Source organism: Cajanus cajan, chromosome 1, assembly GCF_000230855.2.
Source record: "Cajanus cajan strain Asha chromosome 1, NIPB_CcT2T_4, whole genome shotgun sequence".
Lineage (NCBI taxonomy): Eukaryota > Viridiplantae > Streptophyta > Magnoliopsida > Fabales > Fabaceae > Cajanus > Cajanus cajan.
Window position 1 is genome coordinate 12,227,556 of NC_138517.1, and position 15,733 is coordinate 12,243,288.

The window sequence follows — 15,733 nt, forward strand, 5'->3', positions numbered from 1 at the left end:
TGCAATTCTTTTGTAACTATTCGAAGTTTTTTACATTATGTATGAAAGTTTTTTGTTAGTGCTTTTATTTTTTATTGACTTATGAAAATGTCATAGTATTTTCATCTTTTTAAAATATTGCAATAGAATATGACTTTCATGTGTGCCATTTTTTTTTTATAAAATCTGAAAATTGAAATAATAAATAATATATCTATTGATATCTCATAAATAAATTACAGTGTTAGTTAATTTATTAACTTTTATAATTGTTGTTTAAAAGTTATATAAAAAGTAAAATAATTTCTTATTAGTTAAGAATTTAAAAATACATTTATTAGAAGACAACATAATGTGTCATAAAATAACACCTTTTAATAAGTTAACATTTTAAGGTTGAATTGTTTTAAAATTCAAATTTTGATTATCAAAATTTATCTTAATATTTGTTACGAGACATATTAAGTCACCAATAATTTAATTATTATTAAACTTTTTATATATGTTTAGTTTTACAAATTGTATATTTAAGATGCTTAATTAGTTCCTAATAATAACACAAATAAAATTTATTACAAATCATATGAAATTATAAATTATGTATATATATATATGATAAAATAATATATATATATATATATATATATATATATATATATATATAAATAAGTGAGACAACTTTTTTATCACAGTAATATATATTTTTTTAACTCAACCAGAGAACATGAAAGAAATATTAAGATGATATTTTATAATTTAACAAAAAAAATATCATTAAAATATTTAAAATTAATGGCTTCTTTCAACTTTCATATTCATGATATGACCGAAGACTTTAAATTAGAGAGTAACCAATACAATTAGATGTTAGCAATAGGAGAGGCAACATGCATATATGCTTAAGGGAAAAGAGAGATTTCCATTCTATGGGAATCAAATTTTATAGCACCAACTTGTTATATGATTTTTTTAATTTATCCATCATTTAATGTAAGAATAAAGCCAACATGGATTTCTTCAAAGAGTGCACGTGTGTGTGCTCCTTTTTGACATAAGATGGAAAGTAATTGCGGAAAGTTATGTATATATTTTTAAATAATAAAGAAGCATATATGCTTAACAGAAACGCTAAACATCACAAGTTTTTTTTTAATAAATCTCATTCGAATTAAACTTGACATGCATTTATATTAAAGAGAATTTATTTAAATGAGTATTCATTTAATAAAGAGATATTTTATTCTCATACATCTATTTAAAAAAATTTAATTATTGTAGTATACAAAAATTATTCTGTTGAGATCAACTATAGTCACAATAATATAATTAGAATTAGTTTCAGACTCAGTGGTGGAAATAGAAATAGCAAGACATTAAAAAAAAAAGTTATTAAAAAGAATTTTTCTTATCCTTGTCACTTATCAATGTCATTGGTAAACAAAGGTTCCGTAACACTTTTGTAGAATAGAATTTACATCAAAAAGTTCCTTCCATTATTCATTATGCTAATTAAGATAAATTTTAAACCGTTACGCCTATCTTGTTTGAATTCAAGATATTTGAATTTGGTGTTTTGTTTATTTAAACGCGAGGAAAGAATGTTGATATAATAATCTAACGATTCCGGAGACCAAAGTGATATGCTTCTTCTATTGAGTTTTTTATTCTGTGAAAAAATAAAAGTTGTGATAAAGTTACATTAATGTTAGTGAGAATTCTAGTGTTTGGATTGGTGAGCCAGAGCCACCTAGAAGATTGAAAGTTGAAACCTTAATATGATTGAGTTTCATAGTTAAAAGATTAGATCGCATGCGATATATTATTAATTTTTATTTTTTTTTATATTTTTATACGTATACTCTTGAGAATTAAAAGAAAAATTATCTTCTTTTTTTTATAAAACATTTTTGTTTGATCATATATCTTGTTCATAGAATACTTTATGGAAAGAATTTTTTTTTGTATATACTGAACATCCAAAGTTACATATAATTGCATTGTTAACACATTTTTTAACATATGTTTTAATATATTTTTGTCATTAAGTGAAATTAACACAAAATTCATTTGACAAAAAAAGAAAAAAATAATGGTGGGTATTCGATTTGGTTTCAAAGCCTCACCAGTCAGTCCCTTAAATTAAGATCCAATAACTAGTGAACCATGAAAATGATAACGAAATTAAGATCATGAAATGAAAATGAATTTTCTCTTTGATATTTTCTTTTGGTTTCATTATAAAGAGTATTTTTTTTTCGAATATGAGAATTATGTCTTTAGAAAATTTAATAAACATCGAAAAAATGAACATTCCTTCTCACTCACTTAATTACACCATACTTAGACCAATTCAAATTCTTCATATAATTGTTTTTTTTTTTAAGTTTAGCAAAAAAAAGAGAGTGAAAATTTTCTATAGAAAGGAGAAAATTTTGCTGTAATTGTAAATTCTCTTTTTTTGGTGGGAATTAAAATTTGGGTTTAGTTTTTATGTAAATTACAAAAATTATATAGTTAATTGTTAACTAATTAAAAATCTCAACATATATGATTTTATGATAATTATTATAAAATTTAATCAATTTATCATATATAAATAATTTGTGATTAATTATGGTGGATAGATAAATTAATAATTTCTCTTTTTTTTTTCTTTCATTTTGATTGTTCGAACACAGATGTTGGTTGTTGGAAATCACAATGAGGTTTTAAAGGACAGTGAATAGAGAACCCAAAATACTTGTTTTATTTTATATTATTTTTTGTCCAAGACAGTAAATGACATCTAAAATATGAATAAGATTTTTGGTGCAAATGTTTAATTTTTCAACATGGGCTGAAATGATGGTCCAGAAAAACAAACCAAAACCCATATAGTATATGTTGGTTCATGATATATATATATATATATATATATATATATATATATATATATATATATACACCTTTTTTTAATATAAATATATCTTTTTATTTTTTTAAAAAAATAATTTTTAAAATAGTCATAGTTTTTTATTTTTTTATTTCTTTTTATTTTATATCTCCAACTTTTAATTTATTACTTTCTTCTCTTGTTTTTTTCACACATCTTCCTTTTCTCTTTCAATTTTCACATGCTCCCTTCTGTCTTTCTCCAATTTCTCACCTATTTAAGTAGGTAGTTTTAGTTCTCACAATTTTTTATATTTTCCTTATCTTTTTCACTTTTTCACATGTACCTATACTGTAAAACTGGTATGTGACAACATGGTAGGTATATGTGACTTCCTCGAAAATATTTATTGAACTGGACACATATTTTTTACTTCTTCCAACACTTTCTCTCCTTTCACACCTCCAAAAACCTTAAATTAAGTCTAGTGTTATGCAAAAGACATTTTCATTATTTCAGAGTACTATGCGGGATAGTGAAATTAGTGTTTCATAAAAAAATTTCTAGAATTGTATTTTTTATATTCTTCTAGATAGTACTTTCCAGAACAGTAAATAACACAGTTTTTAAAAGTATTTTTCAGAATAGTAAATCTAATGTTTCAAAAGTACTTTCTGGAAGTGTGTTGTTTTACATAATTCTGGAAAGTATTTTTCAGAACACTAAATTTAATGTTCTAGAAAGAACTTTTTGGAATTATGTAAAATAACACTTCCGAAAAGTATTTTCTAAAATAATAAAATTAATGTTTTGAAAAATACTTTCTGGAAGTATGTTGTTTTACATAATTTTGAAAAAAGTATTTTTTGAAACAATAAATTTAGTGTTCTAAAACGTAATTTTTGGGAAGTATATTAAAAACTCAATTTTAAAACATGCTTTCAATAATATTAATTTTACTATATTGAAAAATAACTTCTAAAACATCAAAATTCTTTGTTTTTGTATTTTTTAGACATGTAATTGGGAGAAGTGCTTGAAGAAAAAAATGTACATGGCTTGGAACTTTGGACATTGTCGAGAAAGCCACACGCGCCTATAATATTATCGAAAATTAGTTCTACATTCTAGGTGTGTGTGAAAACTAAAAGCAGGAAGAGAGAAGATAATAATGAGAAAATTGAAAGAAGAGGAGGAAGAGAGTAATATAAAATTGAAAAAATTAAAACTATCTATCAAAATAGGTGAAGATGGAGGAAAGGTAATGAGGTACATGTGAAAACTAAAAATAGGAGGCAATGAGGTCTGTGAAAAAATAAAAATAAAAAAAGTGCTAAATTAAATGTTGGGGATATAAAATTAAAAAATTATGTTATAAAAATTAAAAACATTTTAAAAATTTAATTATGTTTTGAAAAAAAAAAGGAGGTATCCTTATAAATAAATGAGGTATATATATCATGAGCTGTATATGTTTCAAGGCTTTATTTTGGGCCTAGAAACATCATGAGACCCAAACAAATAAAAATTAGGTTCATGATATATACACCTCCTTTTTTCTTTAAGTACACCTCCTTTTTTAAAAAATAATTAAATTTCTAAAATATTTTTAATTATTTTTAATTCTTGTTTTTAATTTTTAATTTTATATTTACAATATTTAATTTATTACTTTTTTTTAACACATCTTTCCTCCTTTTTTCAATTATCTTTCTTTCATCATACCTATTTGGATAACATGTGAAAATTAGAAAAAAAAATGTGTGAGAAAAAAGAAGAAAATAACAAATTAAAAGTTGGAAGTGTAAAATTAAGAAATTTTAAAAAAAACTACAATATTTTATAAATTAAAAAAAAAATAAAAAAGATGTACTTATAAAAAAAAAGGAAGTGTATATATCATGAGCTTAAAAATTATTACCATTTGTCCAAAACATAAGAAAAAATATGTAAGTGGAGCGAAACTGTTGAGCAATTACTGGGCTAGGCTGGGCTGAATGATAAGACATATTTTGTGTTTGGGCAATTGTTTCTTGGACCTATCCTATTGCTTTCTACCTCCATCAAATTATTGTCTCAGAATGGATGTTCCAGAATATACATGATGGGGTGCAGGAAGCAATTCTCTGGTGTTTGATTTGGTTCTGTCGATAGCGTTCGGACTTATATAATGATCCTTTTTCATTTCATCAATTCCAATTTTTAATTCTCGATTTTTTTCTTTACTTTAAAAATGTCAAGTCGAGCACAATTTTTCATTGAAGCCTAAGTAGGCATGTGAATCTAACTCATCCTCATGGTACCTGCCTGAACCCGCTCCGATTTAGATGAGGAAAACTCGTATTTATCGAGTTCGGATTTGGGTTTAGGTTTTTCCCGATTGATAAAATCGGGGGCGGGGGCGGGGACGGAGATGTTAATACCTACCCCGCCGCTGTTCCCATACCCGCCCCCGCCCCTGCCCCCCGTCCCGCTTAATTATATAATTAAAAAAATTATTTATATATATATAAACCAAAATTAAAAATATTTATATGTAAAAATTTATATTATTTTACTTTTTTTAAAAAAAAATTGTTCATATTTATTTAAAAGAAAAAAGAAAAAAAAAGAAGAAAAAATTAGGAGCGGGGACAGGGGCAAGGCAGGGAAACCCGAACCCCGCTAGAGGCGGGGATGGGACCTAAATTTTACTCCCGACGGGTATCGGGGGCAGGGACGGTTTAAATTTGCAGGAACGGGAGCGGGGAATGTAAAACCCGCCCCCACCCCGCCCCGTTGCTAATTGCCATGCCTAGGCATGAGTTTATTGAGTTGATTCTTCTCTTATATTATTTTATCTTTCTCTCATTTTCTCAACAATTAAATGCTCTTATACTTTATAATCAAGTAATCTATTTATATATATTAAATGTGAATGAGTATTTTATATAAACATATTTTTAAGAATTATTCTTCGATTATAATGTTTTGAGAGGTTTTTTTTTAGTTTTTTTATTTAATTTAATTTTTTATTTATCATATTTATTTATAAATTAAATTTTAATATTTTAAAATAAATTATTAATAATTAAAAATAATATATTTATTTATCTTAAATAAAAAGTATAGTATGATTTTTATATTTAAAAACATTTATTTATATTAATTTTAAATATAATTTATACATTCAAATATAGTATTTATTTATATATAGTTTATTATAAATTTCAATTATATAATAAATATTTAGTTTACACACATGTTAAAATATTAATTTCTTAAGTTTTCAAATATTTTATATACCCATTTTAGTTTTTAGCCTAGAAAAACTCTATTTGTAAAATATATCTCATACAAATAAAGAATAAGAGACACATTTGATCCCATTTATTTTATCTATCTAGGGTTTCATTAATGATAAAGACCAATTCTAAACATATTTTAAATAAAATGGGGATCAAAAGAAGTAGAACAAACAAAATTAGAAAAAAAAATTAAAATTGACTATTTTTTTACAGCAAAAAATTTGCTACTTTTATACACATAAACAAATATTTATTTTTTATTATCACATATAATTGTTAATTTTATAGACATTAAAATCACTACACAATGAAACCATATTTATTCGACCGCGATTATGAACTTATGTACAGTTTTTAGAAATTAATATAATAATGTGTTTCATAAAAGAATTCCATCTTTCAGAATTCCATAAAAACTTTGAATTCATCATTTATATTTTAATTTTGTTTATTTAACTGTTAGCTATGTTTTTATTTATTTATTTTAATATATATATATAAGAACTGTTGGCTATGTTAATATCACAATATCAGTTAATAATAATTAACTGGATAAACTAATTGAACGCGTGATAAATTACGGAGGAACTACACTCAACTGAAACTTTATTAAAAATAAAAGTAAAAAAAAGTTAAAAATTGTATAAAGACTAAAAACATATTTAATTTAAATTTTTATTTCAAAAGTCAAAAGCAATATTATAATATTACTAGTTTTAAATGCTACACTCTTTTTTATACTTTTAATTAAACATATTTCTAAATTAAACTTAATCAGTTATAAATAATAAAACATGTTTATAAAAATGATTTGACATAAAAGATGATTTTTCATATAAAAATATTATATATGTTTAAAATGTTATAGTAGAATCATTGATATTTGATTATTTAGCGGATGTTTTAATGGTGAGATTTTATAAACAATCCACACTTTTATAATAATTTTTTTTATTTAAACTTCACTTTTTGATAACTTAAAAATCAGTGTAATTATGTTAATTAAATATTAATTTAATTAAGCATAGTTAATGATATCTTTTTTATTTGTGGGAGCGATTTGTGTTTTAAGTAATATTAGTTTGTTACTTATTTTAAAATAATTTTCTATATCATATCATCACACTTCAATGAGAATTACTAATTAACATTCTTGTTTATTAGTAAAATAAGCCATGAGTACTATGCATTGAAGATGCTCTAATATATCTTCATAGACATAAATTCTAAATATCTAGATTAATTTTTTTTTATTTTATGTTATTTCTCTTCTATGCCTGTCAAATAGATTCATAACTCCCCCAACGCCATTGCTCCATCATCATGACAACCACTCCTCTGTCATCCCTAGCCACCTACTCACTCCCTCCATGTTCAACCCCAAATCTTTCAAATCTTCACTAGTTGCAACTTCTATGGAAGCCAAAACTACAACAACTGCTCCTCCATTGTCTATGCATAATAACCATTTCTCCTTGCATTCATCATCCCTCGTCACCTCCCCACCCCCTAAATCTTTCAAACATCACCAATTGTGGCTACTTTGTTGAAGTGAAATTTGTGATGATCGATCATTAGAATCAAATTTCACATGTCGCAATATTAATTTTTTCATATCAACATAATTGCTTGTGGCAATTTCTATATAATATTGGGTTTTACTTATAACCTCATTTTATTTGCAAGGCTTCACTACTAAATACTTTACCTAAGTCATCTTTACATGAGAATTGGAGAAAGGTTTTGCAATTACAATTTTCAATGCAACAAACATAAGGATAATAATAAAAATAGTTTTTTTGGTAATCTATTTTCTTTTCCTTTATATATTCTTTCTATTTTATTTTCACTATTTCTATGAGATTTGATTACCAATTAAAGCCAAATGAAAATCAAATTACAATTTTCAATGCCAAAAACATATGAAAAACCAAGAAATTGAGGGAGTTGATGTAAGAATACAAAGTAGTCTATTTTCTTCTTTTTTTAAATTCATTTTACTTTCTTTTTACTATTTTTAGTTTATTTTTTCAAAATTAATCTAAAATTTGATAACAAATTAAAGTCAATGTTTGGTGAAAAACTGAAAATAAAATGTAACTGCAAATGTGAGACCCTCTTCTTTCCTTTTCTTCCCTCAACTCACTCTTAACTCTCTTTCACTCTCATACTTACTCTTTTTCTTTCCTTACTTGCCTTGGTCCCATTTTTCTCTGGATTCTTGGGTGTGAAGGTGCTGATTCTTAGAGTTTGGACTTGCTGAGGTGTGGACGTTTCTTTTCTTCTCTTCCCCGTTCAAGCTTTTCTCCATCTTCTTCTCCATTTCTTCTTCCCGGAGCTCGGAATTCTTCACCGAGGTAAGGGAAGCTAGGATTTTCTTGCCCGTTGTTTGTTTTAGTGAGCTAGAAACTCATCACATGATGGATGATTGTTGTGGATTGATGGCTGAGATTTGATGAAAATGGAGTTTTCGGGTTTTCGGGGTTTTGGGTGAAATTTTGGGGTTTTCATCGTTTGTGATTGCATGTGTAAAAATATGGTGTTTTTGAGCTGTTTGGTGAAAATGTGGTATTTTGGTTGGTTTGCATGTTGGTTTTCTGGTTGTTTATGCAAGTTTTTGAAGAAATTTTTGAACTTGGTGAGTTGCTGCTGAGTATCACGCTGGGCGCAGTTCTTCGCACCGAGCGCGTGAACACCAAAGGGCTCTATTTGGGCAAGCCTGCCGGGTGCAAAGATGCATGCGCCGGGCGAGCTTGAGAGTGTGAGCCTCTAGATGGCCCACGCCGGGCGTGGTTGGGATCGCACTGGGCGCGATATCAGTAAGTAACAAGGATTTTGGTTTCTGATGTGGCGCCGGGCGTGACTATGTCTCGCCGGGCATGAAGACTCTTTGGGAGTCTCTGCCAAAGGCGGCGCCAGGCGCAATTTATATTGCGCCGAGCGCGAGACCTTGGGAGGTCTTTGCCTTCCCTGCACCGGGCGTGGGTTAGGGCACGCCGGGCGCGTGAGACTCCTTAGAGTCTCTGCCTGGGTTTGCGCTAAGCACAATTGGAATTGCACCGGGCATGCTAGCCCCTGGTGCTCTCTGGTTGTGCCACGCCGAGCGCGACCATGAGTGTGCCGGGCGCGGATGTGAGGTGTACTTATACGCTGATATATGTTGAATTATGCTAAAATTTGCTGATAGATGTTGATAAATGCTGAACTGTTGTAGCCCGTAAGGCTGAGCTGTTGTAGGCCATAAGGCTGAGCTGTTATAGGCCGTAAGGTTGAGTTGTTGTAGGCAGTAAGGCTGAGCTATTGTAGGCTGTAAGGCTGAGCTGTTGTAGGCCGTAAGGCTGAGCTGTTGTAGGCCGTAAGACTGAGCTGTTGTAGGCTGTAAGGCTGAGCTATTGTAGGTTGTAAGGCTGAGTTGTTGATCACTAAGACTAGAGGAGATGTTTTCGAAATTTCCTCATCTCATTGTGTGGATTAAGTGGGTGTGGTGCTTTTAGAGCCCAATTTGTTGAAAACCCTCCCTAGAAAGCTGACCCTTGGAGTCGTAACTTTCTGTTTTCATCTAAGTTCTTAGTGGTCCTATGTGTGGGCAAGGTCGAGGCACACATGTACAAAGCGACCACGGTATAGGGGCCAGGTCGAGCTATACCGTTTATAAGTGACCACTTCTAGCTGACATGCGTGACGACGCATTGTGTGTTTACTGCTGTTTATGCTGTATATTTGATGAGTTGTATGCTGATGATGTACTGATAGCTGTAGTTGTTTACCATTCATGTAATTATATATATGATTGATTCTTTTCACTAGCTTAGCCTTTATTGTTTCCATGTGGTTTGGACTGCGATGATCATAGTTGTATGGGAGTGTTGAGATTTCCGTTGAAACACTTTTGTTATAATTGTAAATTCGTTTAATTCTATCAACGGTTTCAAACACGGCAAGTATACCGGCCGTTCAAGTAGTAAAAATATCGTATCCACAGGGATTAGAAGGTAAAATAAGCATTTATTGACTATTCGTGACTAAAGAATAATTCCAATTTCATAGTTTGTCATGTGAATTGAAAGTTGTGACTATTGGAATGAAAGCTATAAATAAATATTGGTTTGTGAGTGGAAAAGGATAGAGATGGTAATATGGTTGTGTGAGGTTGTGGGGTCAGATTTCACCAAACGTCAGACTAATGAATCCTTAATCTCTTGTTACATACATTGCTCAGTCAACCCATAAGTTTACTCAGACCTAATCCCTTAGAGAAAGAGCCTAGGTGCGAACATTGAATATCAATCCCTTGAGTACCCAATATCTACACCCGCATTACGGGCTAGGGTTTAAGACTACTAATGGGTCAAGCTCTATCCCTAGATACAATCTCCACTAGGCATATGTTCCAGAACTAGTTTCAATGGTATTTCCCAATACTCAATGGAACCTTAAATCATGCAAAGGGTGATCAATCCAAAGCAAGCATTAAGCGTAGAAACGTACACAACAAAGAATGAAACAATACATATATATATCATTAAAAACGTAAGGATTACAATAGAGTACGTTGGTTACATCTAACCCCACCAAAAATGGGTGGAACCACTCAACAATGAGGGTAAATACAAAATAGAGATGAAAGGAGAAGTGAAGAACCAAAGGAAAAATCCACACACGAACGTTCCCAAGCTCGGAGAATCCCTTCTACCGCTCCAAGGAGGCGCCCCTGCGTGAATGAGGGAGAAACCCCCGAAAATGGCTTCAAATACGAGCTTGGGGAGATTAGATTAGGGTTCCGCGCCCGGCGCATAAGTCTTTGTGCCCGGCGCAGGGTCTTTTGTGTACTCTCTGCCTCAGTGTAAGCCCGACGCAATTTCCTTTTACGCTCGGCGCAATACTTTCCAGAGAGTTTAAGGTACTCTCTGTCTCGATCGCGCCCGGCGGAGGTAGTCTCGCGCCCGGCGCAGGCGTGACTTTCAGAGGTGGAACACTATGTTCTTCTCAAGCCCGGCGTGGTTCATCTTGCGCCCGGCGCAGACACTCTGCTCTGCTCCCTACTCCTTAGATTTCCAATCCTAAGGTCTTTCATCCTCAATTCACTAGCTCAATACCTGCACAAAAAATGAGGTGTATTAAGGTATTGTTAGCTAAATACGGGTTAGCTATATCTGCACAAAAAGTGAATCAAAAAGGGGACAATTGTCTTGCAATGGTGCAAAGGATGAGTGGATTTTTTCAATAAGTCTCATTCAGAAAGAGGTAAAATTGAGACTTAACAACTCCGCCAAACTTAGAACCTTGCTTGTCCTCAAGCAACAGGTAATTAATCTAGCAGATAACAAGCAATGCAAGTGTGTCAAGTTCTACATCCTAGTTCACTTGTATTTTCTTTTCGCAAGCATGAACCTTAGATGAATTTTCAGTCACGATTATTGCAATGGAACATGACAAGGTGCAAACAAAGGTTTCAAAAGAGATCAAAGAGCTGAGAAGAGTAATGACTATCTGTGTATGCATCCTCACTAGGAAAGTGTTTCTCTCTATGCACACTAGTGTATCAGGGTAGGTGTTTCTCTCTAGTCTACTACTCATGCCACATGATTTAACTTTGTTCTTCATTTCCAAATGAAACTAATGGTAAAACAAATGCATGCACTTATCACAAGGTCTTTATTAGGGCAATCTAGGTCAAGCAGGGTCAATCAGTAGCAGTCTCATGGTTTTTCAACAATTGAAGGTGTTATGGCTTAAGAGAGCAATTGAGATTTTACAATGATGTCCCTCTCTATACCCCAATATAACAATTTAACACATGCCCTTAACTAGATCTAAGCCATTAACCTTTATGAATGCCTTGATCATATAAATGCACAACTTAAGCAAACCACCAGGGAAACTCAAGCAAAGTCTATCATGCAACTTAAGCGTAGTTCACTCATCAGTGTTTAGGCTCAAACTTCACCCGGCTATGCATCCATAAATTATCACACTCAGCTCAGTTCTATGATCAACATTGAAACCCGTATGCAACTAGTCATGCACTAAAGATCTAACGTGACTTGAAAATGTCTAAGGTACACGCACCACCAACATCAAGCAAACCACAATCCAGAATTGACCATAAGCAAAGCAAGTATCAACAAGATTCAAAACCGTGCTAAAGCAGAATATTCACAAAAAATTGAACCAACCAGAGTAATCACCAAAAAGAAACTGAATATAATAAAAGTTTTGGGACAAACATAGTAAAATAACTAAAAATAAATGACAGAAAAATAAATGACAAAAAATAATAAAAATGGCTAAGGCAGCTCCATCAGCATCCATCATCTACGGGGCCTGATCATCATCATGTTCGGGGTCAGCTCCACCCTCCTCAACAACAGCTCCACCTCCCCCATGGAAAGGAGCCTGGTCCCCAGGCCAGCCAGTATAGGCATAGTAATCAGCGGTGGATGGGAACTGGTAACCGGGAGCGGAGTGCAGGGAGAAACTCTTGAAGGCATCCAATATGAACATCTGTCCGCGGTGGAGAGACTCCTACTACTGCATAAAGGCATCCATCTGGCCCTCCTGTCTCTGCATGAAGGCATCCATGCGGCCCTCCTGTCTCTACATGAAGGCATCTATGCGGCCCTCCCAGGCGTCAAAACGCTGATGCAAAGTGAGGGGAGGGCCTGGGGCAGGAGCCTCATCCATAGGTATGTCCTCCTGAGGCCCAGCAGCATGAATGGGCTCGGGTGCAGGCACGGCCGGTGGTGCGCGGTCCTGGCAATAGGCAGAGATATATCTGCTGTCAATGGCCCTGCCAGGACCCTCAAATGGAGGCGAATGGACATCCACACCTGCCAGCTGGCATAACTGCGTGATGAGCGACGGATGTCCAAGGGCGAAGCCAGGTGCAGAATTGGCGCAGCCAGAGATCTCCATACAGATGAGGGCACCCAGGTCCACGGTCCTCTGTGTCATGATGCAGTACATAAGTATGGATCGGGTCCAGTGCAGGTCAGAGACGTGTGAGCACGGGAGGATGTTGGCATGCACCAATGCTGACCAGATCCTGATCACTGGCAGAAGATCTCGGCGTTTCACATGTAGAGGCTGCTGAGATCGGTTCTTGTGGAACCCCAGTCCCGACATGCAGATGGCAGCCTCTACGTCCGCAGGGTCCATGGTGTTAATAGAGTAGTTGCCATACTCATTCACCTCGTCAGCCCTCAGCGCAGTCCCCAGAAACTGATTAATCGTCCGGGCATCATAGGGGACTCGCACTCCCTAAACATAGCTGCTAAATGGCTCAATGCCCTCCTGTCTCAGAGCATTGGCGTAGAACTCCTTGACCACAACTATGTTGGCCGGGAGTGGGTAGGAACCAAGCTTGTCCCACCTGCGCCTGCTTAACTCTGCCTGGAACTCCGGGGCCTCATTATCTTCTAATTCAACCCTCCGCTCCAAAATGAACTTTCTTCCACTGATAGACTCGAAATGTTTTTCGTTCTGCTCAGTCAGGAAGAGGTCAGAATAGGGCCGACTCGATTTACGCGGAGGTTGACCCGACTTGCCAAGACGGGGGCGCTTGCTTGAGGAGGCCATCTGCAAAAAAATAATACAAGAAGTACCAGGCAGATAGATGAGCACAATAAAATAGACCAGGATGACCAGTTTAGGTAAGGAACAATGAAAGCTAACCTTAGACTGAAACTGAAACCTAAAAAGAAACTAAAAACAACAAAAACAAAGGTCCAGAGGAGTTTACGCCGGTCTTGAAACTTGTACGCCGGGCGTCGAGAGCATATAGCTCTCTCTGGAAGCAAATGCGCCGGGCGCAAAACATAATTGCACCGGGCGCAGAGAGTAGAGAGCACTCTCTGGAACCAACTGTGCCGGGCGTAAAAAAATGAATTGCGTCGGGCGCAAGTAAGCATTTTTCGAAAAGTGGCCCAGAACGGGCTGTTCCAAGATCAGAACGGGCCGTTCTTAAATTCGAAACGGGCCGTTCTGGAATTGGAACAGTCGTTCCAAAGTACGAAACAGGCCGTTCTGGAATTGGAACGGGCCGTTTCGAGGCTTTAATAGAAGGCGCGCCGGGCTTAGTTCATCGTGCCCGGCTTATATTCAACCAGAAATTTTAAAAGACGCTTAGGCAAGGCATGAATCTTCGTGCCTGGTGTGACTGCACCCAGGGTTTACTTGCTTGTGAAACATTTGAGCCCTAAACCCGAATGTGGGTTAACGAAACCCTCAAGGAGACCCAAAATCAAGAAAAACAAGAACAAGGTATAACGGAAAAGAAAAACAGAGAGTGTGGACACCTACTTGAGTTCGGAGTGTTGGGAGGAAAAGAAGAACGAATGTGCGCCCTTGAGATGGAAGACGTGAGCAGAAAGTGAGGGAGAAAGGGAAGGGATTTCGCGTGAGGGAGAAGAGAGTTAAGAGTGTAGAGTGGAGAGTGGGAGAGGAGTTGAGAAGGTTGGTAGGTTGAGAGATGAGAGTGGGAACGTGGGAGAAGAAGTTGAGAGGTTAAGGCCTCTGAAGGGCGCGCCGGGCTTGCCATTTTCCACGCCGGGCGCCATATCAGTAGAATTCCAAAAGTTGCCCTCATCTGGTGTGGCATCGGGCGCTGCCATTTCGCGCCCGGCGAAGTTAGGGTTACAACGTGCAAGCATTCAATGCGCCGGGCTTGGGCAGATTCGCGCCTGGCGTATTTAAGGCTCAGACCTTCCAAAAGTTAATGCGCCCGGCGCCCCAATAAATGCGCCGGGCTTGGTCGTTCTAGGGGCTTTAATTAAGGCTGGGCCGGGCGCAATAGAAATTGTGCCCGGCGTGTGTCTTGGCAGAGACCAAATTACTCTAAGTGCGCTGGGCGTGGCTATTGCACGCCCGGCGTGATCAATTCTATGAAGATTTCACCTAGGTTTTCACTCCTCACACTCTTAACATATTCTAATCTATATTAACCCACTCAAGCAAGATTCACACAATTAAAACCTAACACAAAACACATATAATACGATACAACATACATAGCACAAAACATAAACAATCACAAAATCAGTCCCAATAACCAGTATAAACTACAATTATAACATAATCATAAACAATCAAAGTCAAAAACAACAAGTAACTGAAAATCACATAAAAACATAGTTCAGATCTCTGGGTTGCCTCCCAGGAAGTGCTTGTTTAATGTCCCGAGCCTGACAAGAAGAGACCTCAAAGGTCTCTGAAAGGAAGGATACAGCAGAGTCTTCCATTATTTATGAGTGCTTTCTTTTTCTCCTCTACTTTCTCCTTCTTCCTCTTTTTCAATTTCTTCATTTTTCTTACTCTTTTTGTCATTTTCAATTTTCATTTTATTTCCTTCAACCGACTCAATTCCTTCACTCCTTCTTCTTGGTCTTGGCTCTCTTATTATTCTTCTCACTCTCTTTCACCGCAAATTCCCTACCACTTCTCGTGCATACTGCATTTTAGTGCCCCTTCGGGTTTTTCTCGATGTTGGCTGAGAAAGAACCCTTTTGTTGTTCTGCTAACTGCTTTGCTATTTGCCCCACCTGTATCTCCAGATTTTTGATTGAGGCATCCGTATTCTTTTGGTTGGACATAGACA